The sequence below is a fragment of the Dicentrarchus labrax genome, unplaced genomic scaffold (assembly GCF_905237075.1).
Source record: "Dicentrarchus labrax unplaced genomic scaffold, dlabrax2021, whole genome shotgun sequence".
Lineage (NCBI taxonomy): Eukaryota > Metazoa > Chordata > Actinopteri > Moronidae > Dicentrarchus > Dicentrarchus labrax.
The window spans coordinates 15,255,191-15,279,455 of record NW_026136708.1 but is presented as its reverse complement, the minus strand read 5'-3'; the positions used below and the strand labels follow the sequence as shown (position 1 = coordinate 15,279,455).

At 39.2% G+C, this 24,265-nt stretch overlaps 1 protein-coding gene across 1 annotated transcript in view; it reads left to right on the top strand.

Moving 5' to 3' along the window:
- The first annotated feature begins 22,972 nt into the window (after window positions 1-22,972).
- The window catches only part of tmem121ab (transmembrane protein 121Ab), a 38,678-nt gene continuing 37,385 nt past the window's right edge, over window positions 22,973-24,265 (top strand). Inside the window, exon 1 of the mRNA XM_051408526.1 lies at window positions 22,973-23,334. The gene's annotated coding sequence lies outside the window, so the exon portion shown is untranslated. The remainder of the gene's footprint in view (window positions 23,335-24,265) is intronic.

Sequence of the window (24,265 nt, the reverse complement as noted above, 5' to 3'; positions counted from 1 at the left end):
AGACAAAGACACAAAGTAAATGGTTGAGTAAAGCTCCGATATTGGCAGCAGGTATGGCAGCTGCATGTCAAAGGGGTTGCCATGGTGACTGGGCACAGTCAGCTCAGCCATCCCCTCCCTCCCTCCCTCCCACTCTGTGTCTCTGTCTCACTTTATCTCTTTCACTCACTTTTTTTGCTCCCAGTTATTTTTTTCTCATACCAGAGGACGGCTTTATATTACTGTGGTGGCCTTGTGGATGTAGTCAACGAAAGCATCAGGGCAGAACATTCTCAGACCTTCCCTTAGCATCGTGATGCTCATCATTAACGGATATAAACACCAGAACTCAGTCCCTCTCCTAGTGAGGGGACATGTCTGTGGCAAAGCGTCGCTGGCTCTGGCATCATGCCTTCATGTCTTGATTACTTTTTTCCTCAGAGCACCATAATTGGAGGGGGGCGACCAGAGTGAGTCCAGAGCAGATAATCACACCCTGACAAGAGAAATTATCATGTTCGGTAGCAGAGCAGGGCAGTTGTGTCTCGGAAAAAAACGTCACACTGCTTTGCATTACTTGCTGAGGTCATGTGTCTCTGTGTTAATTGGTTTGCCATGGACTTTGTGACTCTCAAGATGGTGCAGCACCCTTTTAAAACCTCCTGAGATCATGACTAGCGCAGCGCTATATCCTCAGAGAGTTTACAAAGCCCCTGGTTTCCTGGCAAAACCCACTCCCTGATTCTGAGCTGCCTTTAACCTGGTGCATTTATTCAAAGGTTTTCTTTCCTTCACTGTATTCACAGGCCTGTCGTTAATGCCATTTACCATGGTCTTTAACCCGCTCGTTAACACAGTCGATTAGTGCAGAAGAGCTAGTACAGGCTAGGACGGTGGCAGAGCATAATGGCTAAATGTCAGCCATATTCTATCTGCAGTGTGAGCCCGTAATGAGAGCGAGGGAGCTCTGAAAATAGGAGCTATTGCTTGCAATGGGAGTCTCATGCAATGACTCAATGGGTTCTTTGTCTTGCTGAGCTCCCATACAGGAGCACTGCGACACACATGCACACACACCCCACTGGCATACTGACGTTTAGATAGATAGACACACACACAGGCACATGCAAAGCTTTTCATTTTCCACTCTTGCAATGAATTCTGGAGAGAGCACACACAGTGACTCAGAAAGTCACCCAAAAACAAAATGACACATAGTTATTTAGTGAACACACCCACTTACACACACGGAAAAATATACCACACAACACACTTTGAGTATATGAACCGTATTATGTACAGCTCCCTCACAACATCAAATGAACCCAGCTCACATAATCTCTGCAATTTCTTTCCTTTCGTAAAGAAGGCCACAGCGTGCTTAGAGAGGTCTTTCTTCTTTTACAAATGAGGCTGTGGCTTACAGGGGACAGTGGGGAAGAACAGAAAGGTACAGAGAACTGCCACAGAGAGTCTTTTTGAACAGAATTTGTGGTGCAGCAAGCCAGCGTTTGCCGTCACTCCCATGTTGCTAGTATCTACAGACGGCACAGAGCAAACAGCACTACCAAAACAGTCCTCTGTGCCTCCGAGACATAATTTGCGCCTTGAGGACACCACATAAAATGTTTGGGAACGTGATATGATGTTTCAGAGCACCAACAAAATCAGTCCTTTTGAAAAGCTGTCCAGAGGATTAGCGTCAGAAGTACTGTCAGAATATGGCCTCGTGGTGGGTGACTTTGTATAAAAACACCCTATACCCAGTATTTTTAGCATGGGTGGCCCCCTGTGAGAGTCAGGCACCAGCCCCCCACCCCAAACCAACTGAATTACTGATATAATATTTTGCACACATTTTTATACTCCACTGCTTTTAAATGTTTTATATTCTCTGATTAAGCAACATTTTCTCACCTTCAGATTAATTGAGATAGCTACTGATGCAAGAATAAACCGCCTTGTATTGAATAGAATTATCAGTGGTTACTATGTTTTGTTGTCTGCAAATGTAAAAGAGGGCAATACATTGAACTCCCATTTGTGAGGAGATTTGTATACACCTGTGGTAGGTGTTAAGGTTTAAGGATGACTTAATTATCCCGTTAGAGAACTCAAGTAGAGAAAGAGCAACACTTTCACATGTGATTCAGTTAAACAAAGAGTTTATCTCTATCCCCTCAACCGTTCTCGTCTGAGAAGCTTGCTAACTATTCTTCCACCTTGACTAATGGTATAGTTAGCCAGGGTGCTGCTAAACTCTATGGCTGAGAGGAAATGGGGCGTATAGCCAACAGGCACAATTACTGTAAAATGTGTTGTGTTTTTTTGTCCCATGACAAGAGCATTTGGAGATGCCAATCTGTTTCTGTGTTCAATTCATCATGTTCCAAATATTGTTCCATTCCTTCCAATGAAAGCTGCTCACTTGCTGAATGCTGTTCGCCAATAAAGTTTAAGGCTTCTGTGTTTTTGGGCTCATAGCAAATCCACATTGGTATCCTTCTCTGGCTGAAACCACACATGAATGGCCCACAAATAAAATTGTGACAAGGCTTTTGTTTTTTTCTATGACCTCATGGTTTACATTTTGACGAGTATTTCCTGAGTGTTTATGAGTCAGTAATTACTCTGCATTTATTCAGCTGTTAGAGCTGTAATGGTTTTAAATGTGAAATGGTGTCAGTATGTGTAACTGAGCAAAGCCAGACACCACTGACACTGGGTAGTTAAGCAAGCCTTGTAGCCCTTCTACATTGTGTGCTGTTAGGCGGAGGAATGATGGATTGGCGGCCTGCAAGCGAGTGCTGGTATGTCATACAAGTTGCCTCAAACCCAACACACTATAAAAGATAAGCGAACAAGTCATTTTAGCAGCTAGCAAGCTAGCTTCTTCTATTTCATATTAGATGACCAATTTAGCACAAATTCATCCAGTTATATTTTAATACCTCACAACATTAGCATCATCATGATTACATCATGGAGGGGACGTTCAACAACTTACCTCGGGTGTATATCTCAGTGGCAAAGTTACACAATTACCAGCAGCATTTACCTACTGATAGAGAGCTAACGAACCTATCCTCACAGTTCACACTAAACAAGAGCAAGCTCAAAGTTCAGTTCACGAAGATTTAACTAAACTAGTTCAACAGTTTCTTCCGTTTTTTTTAATGGGCTGCTTTAAAAAAAGTTGTGAGCTTGACTTGGGGGAGAACGTTGCAGCTGTTGGCTCGTGGTCTTACCTTTTGTTAATGACTTCTTGTGATCATCATTCACTTAATGAGCTGGCTTTCCCCCATTTGGTTTTCCTCTCTCTTCAGAGGTGTGCCTATTTAATAACTCTTCTGAAAAATGAAAGTGACACTTAGGTTCTGACTGACATTGTTTCTTTGTACACAACATTGCCAAAAGGCAGCTACTAGACATATGTCAGGTGGAATCACACACCATACAGACATGTTACATACAAGAAAATGTCTTTAGGGGCAAATCACACCAATTCAGTTTTGACGAGTGCTGTACCTGGATGATTGGCTGACACTGCTAGCCTGTGGACAGAGCACAGCTTCCTACTTTCCTACCACCATCTGGAGCATCTCCAGGCCAGCATCCACACAAGAGGAGCAATTTGCCAAATTCATTGTTCAGCTGTTGGGCACCCATGACAGGTAAAGAGGACAATGAGGAAGACAAAAGAAAGAAGAAAAGGAGCCGCAGCAGTTCCAGTATCAAAGGACACATTTTGCAAGGAAAGTATTGAGGTGATTTCCAGGGAGGTAAGCAGATTTCTTGGCCACAACCTCCAGCTCGTCCCCCTTTATTCTCAGCGGGACATATTTCAAGGGTTCATCCAACCCACCTGCTTGGATAGCTGCCATGCTGGGAGAACACGAAGCAGCAAGTTCGTCTTTTCTGGGGGTCTGCACATCAGTTGAGGACCCATGCTGAGACCTTCATGGGTTCTTTTCCATCATCTCTGACTCATGTTTCCATGATACACCCAACACCAGATCTAGCAAGAGTGTGTTATTTGTCAGTCTTGTTGGGCGAAAGGGGTTAAAAACCATCCATTAAACTTCAGTAAATCTTTCCTCCCAACTTCTGGGCCTTTTTTCTGTGTGATGCTGTGTGCTTCTACTTTAAGCAGGCTTTGATTGTCAGATGGGCTGATAACCCTTCTGCCTCCCTTCCCAGCATCTGTCAATCACCATGGAGCCTGTGGGCCACAAGAAGCAGCTACACAGCCAGAAGGGAACTGACACACAAAGAAAGAATTAGAGACAGAAACATACACACACATATACAGAGAGACAGAAGCAGAAACCTACTTTGGACCCATTAGAGGTCCAGCAGGCAAGGCATTGGCTGAACTCAATCGAAGCCTGTTTCAGCATTTCTGATCATTAAACTAATGCCCAGAGTTAGAGATGGGACTCCATCCCCTGTTGTCTCAATTAATCTATTAGTGTTATTGACTGGTCTAGTTTCTTGCTTGGAGATAATCATGTTTCCCCAACGCACCCTATTTAGTCTTCCTTACTTTGCTGATTTGACAGAGTTGCTAGTTGCTGAGAAAGATCAACATGCCCAAACTGTCACATATTGTGTGTTCATACTCTGCTGGGTCTGGGTCCTTCTCCTAATACTGTTGATGAGAGTGTGTACTGAGGCCTGTCTGAGCTGCTTAGCAAAAATGATTTAACCATTACAATGGCTGACAATGGCAAGTGATCAATAGGTTGTCAAGATATAATTTAAAAAAGCATCAATAAAAAAATTGACAACAACTGTAAGGTAATTTCATTGATTTCATTTATAGTACTACTTCAGATTTTTGTCTGAAAGTGAACATGTAGTTATGTTTTAAAATGTATCCTCTAAAGCTGCATTAATTAATAGCTATACACAAACAATGGTTCAGATGACCATGTGTAATAAGAAGGGGGTCGCTTGTAGTGACAAATCCACAAAAAAATATTACCTGACTCTGGAGCCCCTTCAGCTCTGCTTCGCATTTTAGCACCTTTTTAGCATTATTTGATTTAATGGCCTGTAACTTTACCTACTGATTCACTGTCACACTGTCAGCTAAAATAATCAGATTAACCCACTGTACGCTACCTGAATTGCATCAAACAGCAGACACACAAAGTTAGTGACTTTGTGGAGAACAAACACGCTACCAAGCTCCTCTCCTGTGCAACCAGGTTGGGTTCAGTAGGCAGACAGCTCTTGCCACATTTAAGAGTATGCTTAAGACATTCCTTTTTAATAAAGTTTATAGTTAGGGCTCGCTCAGGTGAGTCCTGAACCATCCCTTAGTTATGCTGCTATAGGCCTAGACTGTCAGGGGACTTCCAGCGATGCACTGAGCTCCTCTTTTCCTCTCCCTCTTTATCTGCACACATTTATATCCCTATAATACATGTAATTAACTCAACTTCTTCCCCAGAGTTTTTGTGCTTTCTCATCTTGCAGGTTCTCATGGATCATGGCTGCTAACATTATTATTATTATTATTATTATTATTATTAGTCATATTACTATAATCATCATTAACCATCGTTATGGCTGTCGTCGTCAACTGATTCATCATCAGCCATTTCTACTAGTATAGTTGTTGCTATTGTTGTTGCTGTGCATCTTTGTCCGTGTATTTCTCTCTTTTCCACCCACCCCTCCCTCCTCTACCCCCCTCTCCCTGTTGTTCTCTCTCTCTAACCCCAACCAGTCGAGGCAGACGGCCCCCCACCTAGACCCTGGGTTTGCTCAACGTCTCTGCCTCTTAAAAGGAAATTTTTCCTTGCTGCTGTCACCAAGGGCTTGCTCATGGTGGAAACTGTTGGGTCTCTATAAATCATTTTATAAGGAGTACAGTCTAGACCTGCTCTATTTGAAAAGTGCCCTGAGATAACTCAGTTTAAGTTTGCACTTTTCAAAAAAAAAAAAAAAAAAAGTAATTGAATTGAAAACAAAGCTGAATGAAGAGTGAATATTGGACTTAGTCAGGTATAGCTCTCTGTCTGCTGTGTATGTAGCCAAATGAATCAAGTAATTCAATTTAATGGTTTAATTTCAATGTCATCACCACAATCAGTGGATTTGCTTACAGAGGCCAAGTATTTTTTCATGGTGCTTTAGCTTGAAATTCAACTTTAACACACACATTTGCACCATTGACCAACTGGAAAGTGGCTCGATAGCGCTAACCTCTGCAGAATAAGAGGCAGTGCCAATAGGCTGTTTCTCTTTGTATCCATTTTGCTACGAGTAAGCCACTGCACAACCTGCAAGTAGACAGCACGTCACACACAAATGAATTTCTCTGTGCCACTTTCTGGTGTGACTTTGCACCCATTTAAAAGCATACATTTAGACTATGATTCAACAAGTAAGATAATATTTTCCTTTAAACATACTTCAGATAAATGCAGTTAATGTTATTAGTATTAAAATAGAGGGCTGGAATCTGTTTTTACATTAACTGTAATGTGAGTGTTCTTTTGTACAGATTAATGAAAACATTTTATATGCAACCCCACCTGCCATCACCTATTTTGAACAGGACTTTTTTTTCCAGGAGCAGCAGCGGTGAATTCAGTAAATTAATGGTTGCACACTGCCTCCATGACGCCTGCCCCCTTCATCAAATTCTAATGACAGGATTGTGAAAAACCCAGACAGGATTATACAAACAAAGACTGGAGGTGTGATGAGGTGTCAGAGCAAAAAGAAATAATTGTCAACATGTGTCAGACGCCCACCAGTAATTATGCAACAATATGTGTGTGTGTATGCATATAAAAATGCATGTAAATCAAATTCATGCATATGTCTACTTATGCATGCATTTGTGTTTTATTGATGTGTATGTCTGGTTTTTAGAGCATTTGAGGGCATCCGTACATGTGGGGGAATGTGTACGCCACTTAATGTGTGTGTGTGACAATAATAAATGTGGCGAGAGGGAGGTGGCAGCGAAGAGTGATGGATCGTCTGTGTGCTGCAGGCGGAGTCTCCAGGGAGGGACACTGCTACATCCTACTAGGGAGGGACAACTTAGAGTAATTGGGTCACTGGTACTGGGAGGAGAGTTTCCACCCAGCCATGCTTTTAAGTGAGAGAGTGGCACAGAAGGTAAGGAGAAAGGAGAAGAGAGGGAGGATAAGCAGCAAGGTTGGAAGAGTGATAAATAATGAGAATGTGGTCTATGTGAAAGAGACAAGCAAAGCCAGAGAAAAGCAGAAAAACAAGCAGGAAAAAAATGGGAGCAATAAAAAGCAGGGAGCAGAAGCGCAGTTGGCAAGAAATAAGCTGCTATTTTGTTTTTTGATACCTTCTAGAAAAGCTTCCATGATTACAGGCAGCTATGGATTCGAGTTTTTTTTCTTTTTCCTGTGGAGGCTGGAGCGTGGTTGGATTTCAGCCTGCATAGCCTCCTATCAGGAAGTATACAATATGAAAAAAAAAACGGCTGAGGTAACTCTTGCATGCATCCTCTTCTTCTGTTCTTCTTCCAGTGGAGCTAAGTGGTTAAATCAGATCAAACTCGCCTTTAATGAACATAAAAAGGTGCAAAAGACTGTCCGGGGAAAAGAAAGGAGAGTCTTTAGGCCACTGATTGGTTTTGAAAGGGAAACTCAAGAGGTTGAGAAGAGAGAGGTAGAGATGGAGGGAGGAGACAGAGAGAAATGTGGGCGTCCTCTGCTGCTTTGGCAAGACTGAAAGGTCAGAGATTGAGTATTGTGTAAATCTATCACTACAACGCTGGAAGGCTAATACACTAGAGCTGGCTGCCACCCTGCTGTTTCTGGCCTTGTCTCCTGCTCTAGTCTTACCAGGTCAACTGTCTCCCTTGAGTTTATAAAGATGCACTGTGTAGATAAATCTCACATTTTGTTGAATTTGCATCTTTTTTCCAAGTTTGCATGTTTTATCCTTAGCTGCATCAGCCTCTTATCAAAGAGTAATAAAATACAGGTCAAGTGAATTTGAATCTCTAAATTACCAGTAGAATATGCTTAGTTGAATCTGAGGCCCAGTGCATGCTGGGATAGGCTACAGTCCACTATGACCCTAAATAAGAATTATTAAATCCAGTGATGTATGGTGGAATATATTGTATGCAAGAAATACAGCCTTTTACAGCTGAAACATAAACTTGCCAAGGCTCTCTGGTGGTAACACTGTTCCTAAATGACTGTAGATTAAAGATATTTTGGCATTTGTGTCCTGCAATTTCTTGTAACTTATCAGTTGACATATCCAATGATTCCAATATATTGTATTGGCAATAAGTTAATGCTGGTAGACATATCGGCCTTTTAGTCTTTATTGGTCCAGCTGTAGGGAGAAACATTTAGCCTGAGATCCACTTTTGTAGAACAATGAAAAACAGTCAGTTAGCTAGGGGGTGTAATTTAAAGGTCCAGTGTGTAATCTACAGAGGGAGCAGGTCCTCTTCTATGGAGTTGAACCACCATGTTTCTAAGTTGGCTTAAAACAGACAAACCAAACGCTCACTGTAGATAGGGTCTTTTGAGTTTGGTTAGAAGGAGTTTTGCAGCCACCATAGTTTCTCCTACAGTTTCTCTTTCTCTATAGTTTCTCCTACAGGCTTGGAAGACGAGAGTTATTCAGTTGGTTGCGTCTGCAACTTCACCACTAGATGCCACTAAATCCTACATATTGGCCCTTTAAGTATTAGTATTGTTTACATGGTTTACATTAGAGCAAACATGAGCTCAATTTTATCCAAAATACATACTGCAGAAAACATGTATCAATGAATCCTGAGTTTATTATTCTGTACAGGGCTGCAACTAATGATGCACTTGCATTTTCTTACATACAATGTCCAAAATAGCATGTGAAAATGGCCATCATAATTTCCTAAAACCCAGGGTTATGTAATCAAAAAGCTCTGTTGGACCAGTACTCTAAAACCTAAAGACATACACTTATATGTGTTAATATAAACCATGTTGATATTATATATCATATTTATACAATACATTATTATTATATTAATAATATTATATTATTATTACTATTATTATTATTATTATTATTATTATTATTATTATTATCATTATATATTACAACTATTATTATTATTATTATTATTATTATTATTATTATTATTATTACTATATAACAATAAAATATTATCTATTGTATGTATATCTTCTTTTATAGTCAAGTATCTATTATACATATGCTATATATCATATCATATCTTGTGTATATATATATTGTGTATATATATTACAGTATGTATGTATGCACACCTTGCACAGGCTGAATATATGACACATGTTTACATCATATCAATATTAATATATAATGTCTATGTGTATACATGTATATCTGTCCAGTCATCATATTATATATACATATTGTTATTATATTATTATAAATATTATTAATATTATCATTATATACTGTTATCATTATATACTGTTATTAACAATAACACTACCATCATGTCATCAGTACTATTACCACCATCTTGCAACTACAACTCTTTATACCTTACTTACCTATTTATCTTTTTTTTATCTTTTCTATCTAAGTATTTTATTGTTTTGTTGTATTTTATTCTATTGTATTTTATTGTATTTTAAAGTACCTGGCTGCTATGATGACCCAATTTCCCTCCGGGGATTAATAAAGTCTACTTATCTATCTATCTATCTATCTATCTATCTATCTATCTATCTATCTATCTATCTATCTATCTATCTATCTATCTATGTAAGACCAAAAAAAGCATAAATTGTCTCAGTTGAGGGGAAATTAATGTTTGGCATTTTTGTTTGAAAAACGACTTCAACAATTAATTTATGATCAAAATAATTGCTAATTACAATAAAAGTGGTTAAATCTGGTATAAGATGCATTTTATGTCTCCAGCAGGCAAACAGTAGCAGTAGTAGCCACCTCGAATAAACAGGCAAACAAAACAGCACCTCTTACAGATAATCAACTTCATCGAAAGAAAAAAAGACATCAGCACAGTGAACACACCAACAAATGATGTCTGGGAAAAGTAGTTGAAAATACTACTGCAGCAAAATAGGACCAAACAATAAAGAATAATCATACATTTTGTGCACCGCCATTTCAACACGTCAAAACATGGTGGATTTTGGAACACAAAGCTTTTGATTTTTGAATTTTAGGCATTACTGCACTGTTACACAGAATGACTCACTGTGAAAAATGAGACAGAGAGGGCAGACGTGACATAAAGGTCAAAACCTTGATTCAACGAAAGATGAAGGAAATACTACACAAGAGACTATTTTAGATCTACATCAATGTTCTGTTTCTTCAATTTGCTCATTTCTGTATCTTATCTTGCTCTATTGTCCTTCACCATTTTCTACGTCTCACATCTTTGCTCCCATTCTTGTTGCCCTTTAATTATTTCATCTGCACTCCTCATTCTCCTGCAAAACTATCATCTGTTCAACCAGCCCTTGGACCTTTCGCACTTTTGACCTCGTTTCACTGCGTTTAGGGGTAGAATTAATGCACGAAAACACAGTTTATCCAGCAGAACGTTGTTATTCTTTACATTTATCCAACTAATCCAGTTATTGAGTAAAAAATGTTGATAAGCAAAAACATATTTCTCTGAATATCTGTTGAGGTTTACACATGCAATTAAATTATTTTTAAACCATAAATTAGACTGAGCGCAACAATTTACCAAGCATGCAAGTTTCATACTGTAATTGGTCTGACAACTGGAATTTCTAAACATTTCATTATTTCAAATAGGCCTTCTGAGATGTCTTGAAAAAAACTGGAAGAACAGGCTTTTATATACTGGGTGTTAACATGTGTTTATGTGCAACTAAGAGACATGTTCTTTTCAACAGGTTATTTTGCTGCTATCATACTTTATGATTCATGATCAGCCAAGCAAATGTGAGCTGCACGGTCAATAAAATTCATTAACTCATGACTTCTGGACATGAATTGACTTTGTGTCCAAAATCTAAACTGGCTGTCAAACTTAAGAGGCCCTGAGTTTAGAAAATTCACAAATGAAGGGAGAAATCCAATGAAGTATACATTTATTAGCTTGTAATTCTTCAAGAAAATGCATTAAGACTCTGTTGATTTGCTTTCTTAATTTATGGGTCTGTAAGATCCCAATACTCGGAAGCATCATGACTGGATACGATTTTAAGTGTAATTCCCCACAGAAAGTATTTATTATTAAAGAACATACTGTAATGCTTGTCTTAGTAATACATTTATAAGTTTTAGAAGAGAATAATAAATAATTAACTCTCACTTCACTTTACTTCAGAAGAGCTTGGGGAATCAATGTGTGGACACAAGTGTCTGTCACCTGAGAATCAATAGCTTTTAAGGAATAGTTCACCTCAAAATAATTTTCTATCATTATCCACTCCCTTCCATTCTCAGTGTTAATACCACCGAGTATAATTTGAGTGTTTTGCAGAAAGATGATTGCACTGTGGATTCAAAAGTCCACTGTGTACCTCATTCTCTCCTATATTGTACTTTCTGATAACCTAGTCAGCCTCACTCTGCGACAGCAAGTAGAGCTTTTCTTCAAAATGCTCAGCTCTTCTCAAACTGTTTGGGTGAAATTTGATGGCGCTTTTATGTTATTTTGAAAATGATGCTTACTTTCACTCCAACTGTTGAAGAGAGGGCAGAGATGACACTAAGACACCGTGTGTGTATATGGTTTTTAGCCACGCTGGCAGCATCGCTGTAGGAATAGCAATGTCAGTCAAACGGCCCACTACTTTGTTCCTGATAGAAATACCAACAGTCGAATGGATTGCCATGAAATTCAGCACAGATATTCATGGTCCACAGGTGAGGAAGCCTGCTGACTCTGGTGATCCTCTGACTTTTCCTGTAGCACCACAATGAGGTTGAAATTTGTGGATTTTATTGAAATATTTCAAAGAGCCTTGGTTTTTCATCATGTCTCAATAACTCCTGGATAGATGTTGAAGAAATTAAATACGTACAAATACTTGCAAAATAAATGATTTTCCCATCAGCCTTAGCTGCACTTACAAATGTTAGCATGCTAAACATATAAACTCTGTTGCTATACATCAGCATTGTCATTGCAAGCATGTTGTGCACACTGACAGCCGGATATAGATAGATAGATAGATAGATAGATAGATAGATAGATAGATAGATAGATAGATAGATAGATAGATAGATAGATAGATAGATAGATAGATAGATAGATAGATAGATAGATAGATAGAGAGAGTCTGTAGAGTCTTGTTACATTCATCACTGCAATTTCAATTAACAACAACTTAAGGTTACAATTAATTAAAAATTGTCTCTCCACATATAATTCATAAACATAGCCATCTTGTGAGACAGAGACACCTGTTGGACGCCTTAAACAACTTGGAGTTCAATGCTGTGCTTGAGAGCCCCTCAGCAGTCTTAGCAGAGACCACAGTAATTACATCCAGACCCAAGTTATTAATCAGCCTTTCTACCTCCAGGCAATCCTACAATCTGAGAATGTCAATCTAAAGAAACAGCATCAATCCGTGTGAGATGAAAGCCTGCTGGAAAAGCTAATTAGTGTTAGTAATGGTGAGGGAACTGTGTGTTTGAGCTGTCTTACACAAGATTTCGTCAGTGCACAGATATCATGGTCTGTTCAGAAAGGGACAATCATATCAGGTCTCTGCCTGCCTTGTGCTCGGTCTGGTCTTAGCTGGCTGCACCTTCACGCCACTGGAGGCTGATCAAACAGGTGGTCTGGGACTGTGTGTGAGGCTCCAGAGAATACAAAGTAAAGGAATCCTATTAAAGAGAGAAAGACCAAAACCTGCAGACACTTCTCTGTATGCATCATTATGTTGTTTTGTTTTCTTCTGTAACATCACTCGTTTTCTAACCAAAGAGAACATTACTCACACTGACGTTTACTGCTTGTAAAACAACATGTTCTCATCAGGTGTCCTTGCCTGCATTTGAAGCCAGGTACAGAATTAAGGCAGTGCTCACATAATTCAAGACCAAATGCATCTAGTGAAGGGACTTCACTCTGGTTCACAATATAATGTGTCTTTATGTAGGCTTCACTACTGTTTGGCTTATATATGCACATACAGGAGAGAGACCAAATCTAAAATCAAAGATGGGTTATATCAGTTAATCAGTTAAGCTTTTGTCTATTAAAAAAAATCCAAAGGAACAGCGGACATAAGTTCAACCTACAGGGATAAGATAAAAATAAACAATACATACTGTACGGGTTTGACACTGCTAATTGAATGCAGCATAATATTACACATCTTTGTAGCTCTGTTTACAATAGAGACTTAGTTCCTTCAAAGATTAAAGGATAAGTGTGTGTGTATTTTTGTTACTGTCAACAAATCCAATGAAAAGACCAAAACCAACAAGGATTTTAGTAAGGTCTGTACAGCAAAACATGGATAGAGTTTATTCATCTGTGCCATAGAGCTCCAAAAACTATTAAAAACATATCAGTGAACCACAACTTTGCACACACAAAGTGCAGAACACATGTTTTTCATTACCATGAATATGAACAGCGTAGCTTACACTGTGGTGGCGTAAAACAGAAAAATGTTTAAACCAGAGGCTGGAAATACAAACAAATATACAGTTTACTCCTGTTTAATTACAGTGGCCAGTATTTTATGTAGCATTTAAAAAAAAAATGAAAGTATATATTCACAACCCATTTTTAAAATCCCCCTCCACTCGAAAATGTATTTAGCTTATTATTACTTTACTTGGATGTTTTTTGACCTTCACTGTGCAGAATGATGTATGTGCAGAGTTTGATACTAGAAGGTTGTTTTCACATTCACTAGCTGAAGGAGGAAAAGTTCTCTGTCCAATATGCAGTTTACACGAGTGAGATACTAGTGAGAATGGACTTCTCACTGAAGTAGGAGACATCTTGTGTCCAGCAGTTAACGTTTTGAAAATGAGCAGCATTTGCATATTCATAGATTCTGCATTTTTTGGTGAGGGAGAAGGAATAGATCTAATTTCTTTCAAGCATTTTTTTGTGGAAAAACCAAAACAGATACAAATATTATTCCATGTGAGTATTTTTTATACATCTCAACATGTCTGAAATGGATCTTTAAAGATTTACTTGTTCAGTGGGAACAAATGGGCTTTAGGCTGAGTGTCACAGATAGGGCAGGCAAGTACTGAGACAAGGACAAACACATTGTTGTTTTTGGTCTTTTCATGGGATTTGTTGACAGTAAGAAAAATATAGAATATTTCCAGCCTTATCCTTTAAGTCCCTTTTTATGAAGATTTTATGTTTTTGTCCACCTCCCGTATATTTACGATTATGATACAATAACTTAAATTTACTTCATTATATATGACATTCTGTACTCTATGCAGACAGAAAACAAATAAGGGGCTTGTGTGACACAGTGCTCCTTTCTGCTTGAAAAGGTCTTGCGTTTTTTTCCTGTCCAGAATTACTCCAGTCCCCCATCTTTTGTGCCGGTACGCCTATACACAAGATTCCTCTCACATCCCACATCTATCAACGTCGCTTCAATCAGCAGCTGCCTTCTCTCTTCAGCGCCTTGTTTCAGAACATGCTGATCCAGAGACGGGTAATGAGGCACAAACTGACGATGGGTCACTACAGTGATCGAGCTGAGGGAGGTGAAAAGCCGCCCGGTTTCTAACAACGTGTCCCCCTGTTTGACCTGTGACCATTCTGTTATAATCTCTGAAAGCTTTGGCTCACCTCACGGCTCACCTGGCAGAGCAATACTCTTTCTCTTTCACTCTGCCCCCTACTAATCCCCCCCTCTAATCTCACTCCCTCCCAACCCCCTCCTTTTCTCACTCTCACTCTCATCCTACACATCCATTCAATTCATCCCTGCAATTCAATTTCATTTGCTATATTAGCACAGGACAAGAAATGCTTATCTTGCCAAAACATGTATATAAGGAATAAGAGAGGGAAAAAATAAAAACAACAGGCCATAAATAGGAGTAAGGATTAAAGATTGTAAGCTGTCAAATTTACTCGCAGCCAAAGTAAGTTTTGCAACAAAGGATTCATATTCACGAAGCCATATGTGCCGCAGGAGCTGAATATTAGTCCCTTGGCTGTAATAAACCATGTTACTTTTTGCATTCAGTTTTATCAGATACACAATCAATATGCAAATGAGCTAATTCTGCCAAAAACTCAACATGCTGATCTAAGTCTAGTTTTATCTTGGAACAGGCCCCCTGTCTCTCCACAGAGAGTGCCAGGCAGGCTTTTAATGCACTTCACCACCTCCACTCACATATCAGTGTGCACACAAACACACACAGAGGGATGCGCGCAATATGCTTCAAAGCCCCCTAGCTGGCTTCCAAATGCCAAATGTCTGCCTAATAAATACAAACACAAATGCATGAACACACACATAATGACACACAGCATATTTCATGGAAATCCTCTCACATTTACACATGCGTTGACAATGAACAAATCAAGGATACATGTGTCAGACTGCACACTTGCTCAAATCCACATCATTCTTTGCCTGATGTGCTGTATAATCCTTTATACACCATGTATCTTTTTTTTAAACTTTGAATGTGTGCGTTTTTCCTCTGGCTCTTTATCATCCCTCATACAGTTTTTACCAATGGCAAAATTCCACCACCTGTGCATTGAGTTCTGGTCCCACTGTACTTTGCTGTGTGTTGCTGGCCTTGCAGATGTGAGGCAAGCGAGAAGAAGTTACAGGTATGAGCTTTGAAATGGTAAGAAGCTCTGTTTATAGTGCAGCGCAGATGAAAGTGAGCCATGAGGAGATGCACAAGGCCGAGAAGGGGAGTTAGGGTGGCAGGAGGATGTGTAGATGGAAGGAGAAGGGAAGAGAAGAGGGGAAGCGAGGTTGTTTCAGCTGCCAACACCTCACCTAAAGTACTGGCACTCTTACCTGGAAGGATTTACTTTCTCTATCTGTTTGCCTCCTTCTTATCTGTTTCTCTCTTTCTATATATATCACTTTGATAAAGGATAAACAAAATATGAAACAGGTTCATGCAGAGGTGAAAATGCATGGACATCCAAACACAGAGTCTGTGAATGGCTTAGCACAAATCTATATTCTGCACATTTTATACCTATATCATTATGCATGAGAAGGTGTACTTATGTGAATTATGTATCTGTGAGAAGCAAGACGCAGAGCCTCCTTCTCTTTACTTACACTGCATTGCTACATTTTGTTATACTGCACTGCCCAGTCTCCCCATGGGGATCATTAAAGTTTCATCTTACTGTACCTTATTAGGTATCCTCAATCACACTGGAGAAAAATCACTCCATAGTGATGTTTGGAGTATATATTGATTTTAATGAGCCAAAAGGTAAAGTATCAGTGCATTTTAAAAGGTTTAAAGGGGGGTTTCAAGGTTTATTTTCATTGCTTTTGGGCCTTTTTTTAAATCCAATCCATAACACAGAGAATTTAAGTTTTGTATGTATGTAGAGTATCGGCCATGAAAAGTAAGTTCAACTGAATTTAAAGTACTTTAAACAGTTATTAAGAAACTCAGAATAAATCCCAACTTACCTGGTCCAGACAGCTGGGCTGGGCCGGCACCATGACTTCAAAGCACTGCTCAGAGCAAACACAGAAGGGAAGCTGGGGGAAAATAAAAGCTTAACATGAGAAAAAGCCTAAGAGCGAGAAAAAGCGAGTTGTGTGTGGAGAAAACATGAATAATGGATAGCAAGTAGAAATCATGCAGATGAGAACAAATAGCAGGCTCCCAATAAGAGCTGCATGAAAACAGACAATATGAGAGAAGATAACTGAAGACGTTTTCTATGAATGTGGTGGCACATAACACGCACATTAATGTGCACCAAACGGATGAACCATCTCCTGATGTGTTTGACAGTAATGAGACAGAGGCAGAGTGCCGGATTGAGGAGGAGAGCCTGCAAGCAACAGACAGGCAAGCAGAGCATGTCAAATCACCCCTATGTGGGACAAAATCATTATGTCACCACAGACTAATCTGGCAGCCACAAACCGCAATTGGTCTTTTGGCAAAACAAGGGTCAGTGGCAGATGGGTAGAAGCTGGAACTGTGGAAGTAGCTGCTGGCCACACAGACACAGTGACTGAAACGCTAACCTCATTTACACCAGTTTCTGTTTGGATCCCGAGGGTTCAACCTAAGTTCTAAGCCCAAGTAAATTTAGGCCAGGCCAGGGGAGACCACAGCTTCAACGCCTCTGGTCACTGGAGGGTCCCTTATAACTGTTGCAGTGTGTGCGCATCAAGCGTTAAAAATGCACATTTTCTGCACAACTCAATATCGAAAAAAGAATGTTAAGTGCAGAAAAAAAAGATCTACAGCTTCTGAACAGTTTTTTATTGGAGACAGAAATGAAGGCAAAGAAAACAACTTCAAGGGAAAAAGGATTGCGCTAGAAGGGGAGCGTCTTATTTTGTCCTTCCACTGAAGTTGTCATAATCCATTCAGTATTTTGCCAATAAACTTAACAATACTTCAAGCACTGTGATACTTTTTCACACAACTGTGACTGAAAAAAACATTTGCAGTCTTGTTGTGATGATGAGTCACAACAAATGCTACGTTTTCAGAATAAAACAACTGCTCTGTAAAAACAGACACTAAGAGAAACTTCTCAAATCTTCCCAAGTTTTGTAAACTGTGACGAAGTTTGACTAAACTGACTTCTGTTCAATGAAAAATGCACATCTGCTGCCATATGCTAGTTATAATTAGTAAAGGACCAACGGCAAAATAAATGGATAACTGAAATCAATAGATGTGGTTAAATGTGGGTCTGCTTGACTGGACTTAATTTTCAGTCTTAGAGAAATAAAGATAGAAATCTGGACTTAAACAGATTCTGAGGTGTAAAATACTTTTTCAATCAAGAGCTGTTGATGATCTGATTTTATATGATTGAAATGAATACATTTAACACTTGTATATGAATGTTGTAAGATCTCAGTTGACTCTGTAGTTCATCACATCATAAAATATAAATTATTCATCTAGTAACACTTTTACTTTGAGACACGCTTACTTTAAGACTCTATTGTTTGGTAGAAGAAACTGAAACCGCACCCACCAACTCAGTGGACCGAGGTTAACCTGAAATACAATTTACAATTACATAGTCCAACAGTATAATCCTTTTTGATGATTGAGGCTCTTTTACATAATAAAAGTGTTTTAACATGCTATTTTATTCATCTAATTCTCTTATTTTCAAAGGCAGATAATGTTCTTCAACTCACTACATCAGCTAGAGTTATAAGTAAGTTAGCAGATTCATATATAATATACAAAAAAATAGATCTTATAAAATAACACTACGTGAAGTACTTCAGCTTAGATTCAACATAACCAGCTACAACATATAAATGCTACTTACACATGGAGGTATTAGTATTCCAATTATATAATATAAAATAACCTAACTTTGATTTTTATGCATTTTGTACATTTTTCTACACATACATTTTATGGCCACTTCGAGGCAGCAGAAAGTATTTTATTTTCATTTTAATATTTGTGAATAAAACATCGACATTTCACAACTGTTGCTTATTTATACATCCAGCTGTTATGGAGCAACATTATCATTCATTTGGAGTCGTGTTTCTGCTACTTAATGAATGTAGATCACATTTTCACTCTCTTTAAGCTTTGCTTTTGGTCTCCACCGACTGCTGAGGGAAATGTCTTGCTCTTTAGGAGCTAAATGCTCCACTTTGTTCACCAACTAGTTGCTAATTGTGTTTTTCAGCTGTTTGGTGCTGAGCAAGGCATATACAGTGGGTTTTTAGAGAGTTTTCATTGAAAACAGTTTCTTGCTGCGAAACAGAAAACAGCGCTATGAGAGCGGTGAGAGAGAACCAAAACTGCAACGTTGTGGACGTGACATCTAAGTCACTATAAAGCTCAGTAAAGGCCGTGGAACCTGCAGATTTGCTGCGGTTACTTTACATTTTCTTATTATTATGTGGTACATTGTTGTAAAAATAGTGATTTACTAGTGTTTTACTGAATAGCTCTTCCACCACCTCTTAGTGTAGAGACTCTATCTGTTAATACAAACAACTCTCATCACCAGATCTTTTGTGATGTTCTCATAGGTAATCACTGGTCAACAAACACAACATAGTAATCTGAGGACAAAACCCCTTGCTGTGTGAACAGAACTACCAAAATAAGCCACTTTGCCAGTATTAAGTACAAGGCAATGTGGGCTAAAATTACCTACAGCTTTGTGCTTTATCTTTGTACCTACTGATCCACTCCCATTTCTGTTACACAAAGTCTGGCCCCTAGACTAGGCAATAACATGGTGGCACAGATGTCGTAAACTTAATCCTGTTGCACTGATTGTGAAACTGATGTGTTATAAAGTCCTTAGCTGATGTCACTTTATCTGTTACGTTTCTGGTACTTGCACACTTTTTTCCAGATAATGTTCTATAATGATTAAAAAAGATGTATTATGGTGTATTGTATAATGACTGCATCAATCTGTGTTGCCTAATTGAGACAAATGTGGAACCCAGAGATAAGTTCCCTAATAGGATCTTCCACCATGTGATATCGTGAATTGATTTGAATACAAGAAGGCATTGTAGTTTTGTGAATATAAAGATGGATTTATATGTAGAATTTGTACTGCGATACTACTGCTCCTTTCTTTAAAAGAACATTTGTATCAAATGGTTTTCTCAGGCACTTTAAATTCTGCTGGAGTCACACAGGTAGCTACAGTGGACTGTAGTGCCTCACCCCTGGATGATGAAAGCACGCATCAATCAGTCAACTTCCCCTCCTTGGCTGCCAGAGGACAATCTTTCCCACACCCCCAAAAACATGTGAAAAATCATTACATAACACTGAAGCTGAGTTCTAACAGGGGAGGCGGGAATCCTCAATATTTAACACCTCTCATCCTACATTCACTTTGACTCAGGCCGAGGAATAACCTTCTGATCTCCCCCATCAAAGCTCACTCAGACAGTCACCTCACATCTCCCTTTATCCCTGAATCTAATCGGCACTGATTGGCTTATGAAAACCCTAATCATTGAAAATTACTTTTAATGTGGTGCCGGTATGTGTGGGATCTGAATAAGTTTAAAATGACGAGCGAGTGCAGGAGGGTTTTTCTGTGCCTACTTGATTTGAAGTAGCTGTGTGCAGTCACTCTATATAGATGTGGTTCTGAAAGCTAATGAGACAGAGCAGACTCCTCTCCTCTATGGTGAGGGGGGCAGCCAAATCCCTGATGAAAAAACACTGCAATATTCCTATTACAACCCCACAAGGACATAGCAAACCTATAGACTGTATATGGTACTTCAACTGGGACTTTACAGTATGCTTGAATGTACCTACGTCTTCTATAGGATCATATTACATGTAATACTCTTACTTACTTACTTATAATTACGTATACTACATCTGTGTTAGTTTATAGTGAGTTAGTGACCTTATCTTTTTTGTCTTCTTTTTCTATAATATTGCTATTAGATAGCTATTTAAAGTGCCCCTGCACACTCAACCTCAAATCTCTTACCTTATCTTACAAGACAGCATTTTAATGTCTTGTATAATAGATAAAATTTCCCTCTCTTGTGCTGGGTGTAGAAAATAATATCATGCTTTATATTTTTAGCCACCTTAGTGGCATGGCTGTATGGATGCTCAGTTGGTCGTAAGGTTGGTCAGGCAGTCCACTACTTTGGTCCAGACTGAAATATCTCAGCAACTAATGGATTTTCAGACAGATTCATGGTCCCCAGAGGATGAATCCTAATGACTTTTATGATCCGCAGACTTTTCATGTAGCGCAACCATGAGGTTGACATTTATGGTTTTGAGTGAAATGTCTATTTAACTTATGGATAGATAGCCAAAGGATTTAGTGTTGATATTGTAAAAAAAAATAAAAAACGGTACTTGTATACCGCCTTTGTAGTCTTCCAACCACTCAAAGCACCTTTACAATACATGCGACTTTCACACACATATAGTGATCGCAAAGCCCATCAAACAGACCACACACCAATGTACAGCATCAGGAGCAATTCGTGGTTCAGTACCTTGCTCAAGGATACTTCAACACATGACGGGAGGAGCCGGGGATCAAACCAACAACCTTCCAATTAGTGAACCACCACCAAAGTTCATCAATTTTAACAACTATTGGATGGGTTGGCTCAAGATTTTGTACAAACATTCATGCTGAAGATGAATCCTAAAGACTTTGGTAAGTCAAACAATTTTCCCTTTAGGTTGACATTTGTGGTTCTGAATCAAATTCCTATTGGACAGTTTGTCCTGAAATTTAATTCACATATTTATTTCCCCCTCAGGATGAATTGTAATCTCTTTGTTGATCCCCTGACTTTACGTCTATCATCAGGTCAATGTGTCCAATACTACTACAAAACTAATGACATTCCCATCAGCCTCAGCTGTACTTTGTGTGTACTGGTAAATAATTGAAACAATATTAGCAATGGAACTTTAGCCCTCCCCTATTTAGCATTTATCAGCAGTATATAAACATGTAATAAATGGTTATACTGTAACACACCAGGATGTAGCTGTAAGCAGATGTAAGGACATTAGTGTTTATTAAAGCATAGTATTTAGTATTAGTATTATAACTTCTCCTGTGAATAAATTATTTACATTATTTAACTTTTATATTGTCATTCAATATCTGTTACACCAGCCTTCACTTATGGGGCATACATGTTAAGAATACATGAATAAACAGTTATATCTGCTTATAACTACAGTACATTTCATTGGGTTATGAACCATTTATGAGCTGTCTACATATTGCTTATAAATGCTAACTAGAGAGGTTTAAAGCAAAGCATTAATAATTAGCTAATGTTAACATGATAAATGTGCTAAAACTGTCATTATGAGCTTTTTAATTCAAACATACAGTCTCACCACTAAAGAGGCGGCAGACTTTTCTTGTCATTTTCACCTCCTATTTCTGTAATATTGCTAAAGGACAGCCACTTATGGTGTGGTGGCATTTTAATGTAATGTGTCATATAAATAATATTCTTAGTGTCTTAAGTTAACAGGGACTATACTTTACATTTCATTCTCCAATAGAAGCACTTCAGTATCACTGCTCCCATATACTATGTGGGTTTATAGTGACCTGACCCCTCATTATTATTTCCCATGACATCACTCATTCTTATAATGTAAGACACTTTTCATAGATGGCACCCTTCCCAAATTAATTATCACATTATTTATTGTTTTTCAAGACTAATGCTCCCACCAGAGTTTGCTTTACTGTCATTTACCGCAGGAATATTCTGTGGAGAACTGTTGCTCTCTGTTAGAAACAAAAAGACAAACACGCACAAAAATGACGGGGCAGGAGGTGCCGGAAACAGATGGCTGTTCCCTCCACATAAGTAAATTGACCATAAATTCAATTCAATTCACCACTGTGTGTGTGTGTGTGTGTGTGTGTGTGTGTGTGTGTGTGGTGTGTGTGTGTGTGTGTGTGTGTGTGTGTGTGTGTGTGTGTGTGGAGAGAGAGAGAGAGAGAGAGAGAGAGAGAGAGAGAGAGAGAGATTTACCCCTGTGTTCATCTTATAGCTTGTAGATGTTTTGGCACAGTCGCATTGAATTAAGTCAAATTGAATGTTTCTTTATCACATCACTGCCAATAAAGCTAATGCTAAATGATTTCTGTTTAAGTATTGGCAGTCATTTGCACATGTCTATTGTTGCTTGTATAGGATACTGGAGGCTATTGCTTTCCCTCTTGTCACTCCAACATATTTGAATTGAATAGTGATTGATAGAGCGAGGAGAATAGGGGAGAGAGAGAGAGAGAGAGAGAGAGAGAGAGAGAGAGAGAGAGAGAGAGAGAGAGAGAGGTGGTTGGAGCCTATCCGGAGGAAGAAGCAACTAGCGAAGAAGCCTCAGCAGTTACACTTGCCAAAGCGGCTCCACGCAGCCAGCAGTCTGCACTCCTTAAGATTTCTATCAGACATCGCAATTTTCAGTATCTCTCTGTTGTGCCTGACACGCGGCTGGGAATGGGATTTTTCTTTAACGTAACTTAACGGCGGCAGCAGTTGTTGTTGGACCGGCGTTTTTCGGCGCCTCCTCGCAGCGGATTTTACAAAGCCCCCCCCACCACCCCCCGGAGCCTGTAATGATATTCAGCACCCTGGACAGAGACTGAGCATTTCAGCACCCTGGACAGCGACTAACCGTCCACTGGAGGTAAGCCAGCAGAGTTGAACAGCAGCTTTGATTTATTTATTCATTTGCTCGTGTCTCACATGTTAGTCGGAAAACGGGAGGCTACCAAAAAAAAAAAAAAAAGATAATCACTCTTCTACAATATGTTGAACGTGCTTCGACTTGTCTCAGTGCTGCTTCGGAGGGAGACAAGCCAGACATTACAAATGGGAATAGTCGAGGTTGGGGTGAATTCATTTCAGGTTTTTTTTTTTTATATATATATATATATATATATATATATATATATATATATATATATAGCAGTTCAGTCGAGTTTCTGAGTCTGTGAGTTTAAAGGACAAACAAATTCCCCAATGCTGCCACTTTCTGCCGGTCTAGTTTGTGATTCTTCCCGCCGCTCTTCTCTCTCTCGGTGTTAAACCGGCTCATTTTTGGACGCTCTGCTGCAGCTAATAGAGAATTCACATGGTGTGATGTGGCAGAAGAAGAAGCTAAAGTAATCCCTAAACATCATTATAATCGTCCTCATTATCATTAGTGCTATGCTTCGGTCTCGCTCCCCGTCAGTTTTTATTTAAGGCAGCTGTTTATTTTGAAGAGTCAGCGCGTGCCCAGGCAAGCGGCGGCTCGTGCCTCCTCCGGTCTGCGCGGAAAAAAATCAGCCTATCCATGTTCTGAGGCCCCCACCACCACCACCCAACACACACACACACACACACACACACACACACACACACACCACCCCCACGGCACGCAGCCAACAGCTAGCAGTCACTAAGACAATATATAACCCTCACGACCCCCTCGTGCTTCCTCACTACACCGATATTTCAGGCTGACTGTCTGGTAATGAGCACGAGACAGGCGCTCCCTTTTAACCTATACATTTACATTATATAACATTTCTTTGGCTGTTAATCCAGCGTGATTTACTCAGCCTGTAGGTTTT